This window comes from Pyxicephalus adspersus, chromosome 7, assembly GCF_032062135.1.
Source record: "Pyxicephalus adspersus chromosome 7, UCB_Pads_2.0, whole genome shotgun sequence".
Taxonomy (NCBI): domain Eukaryota; kingdom Metazoa; phylum Chordata; class Amphibia; order Anura; family Pyxicephalidae; genus Pyxicephalus; species Pyxicephalus adspersus.
In genome coordinates this window covers 10,239,400-10,240,218 of record NC_092864.1, presented here as the reverse complement: position 1 = coordinate 10,240,218, position 819 = coordinate 10,239,400, and positions in this window count along the sequence as shown.

The window sequence follows — 819 nt, the reverse complement described above, 5'->3', positions numbered from 1 at the left end:
AGCCCCCAATAAACTGAATCCCAAAAAGACAGGTGCAGCAGTATTTTCGCTGGAGTGCATGCATTGGTGCCATTCAGAATGAACATCACCACATCATCCTAGCAATGCAGGTAACGTGCAATACTGTGGACTGCGGTGATGAGCATGTTACCGTATCACACAACTGGGCCCTAAAACATAAATTGTCTCTTTGTATTGATATAGTTGTTGAATAAAGTTTCTTTTTTTTGTATTTTATTTTTGGTAGAATGGGAAGAAGCTAGAACCTCTGTCTGGTTTGTACTGCTGCATGAGTACTATTCTATGCAGAAGAATTTGCTCCCTATAGGATGTGATTCATTGTTTTTTTTCCGCCTTCCTCTGGATCACCCACAGCATTTCAATGGGATTTGATTCTTTTGCTCTTGGTTGATTTTGAATAGGAGTCGGTTGCTGGTTTACCCAGTGACAATGGCTTAATTTGGTTTTCTTTGCAAAAAAAAAAGACAGTGTTAGCTTTGTTCAGGCATCATCCAGAGTCAGAATTCATTTTCTGGAGGCTGATATAGTCATATACAGTTCTGGATTGGTCAAATATATTATGATAAATGTGCTGTTCTTGGCTGTGTTCACAAATGTCTGACACAGACTAGCCTCTGCTGCAGCATGTTACAATGTTGCAGTCTAAATCCTATGGTACAGGAGACTAAGGAAATGCTTCTTTCTGACTGCAGCAAAGAGGAAAAAATCTCTGTATGGAATTTCCTAATGCAGATTGAGTTGACATTAAGGGACATATTATTAAAGCAGTGAATGTGACATTCACCAAGCGTTCACCAC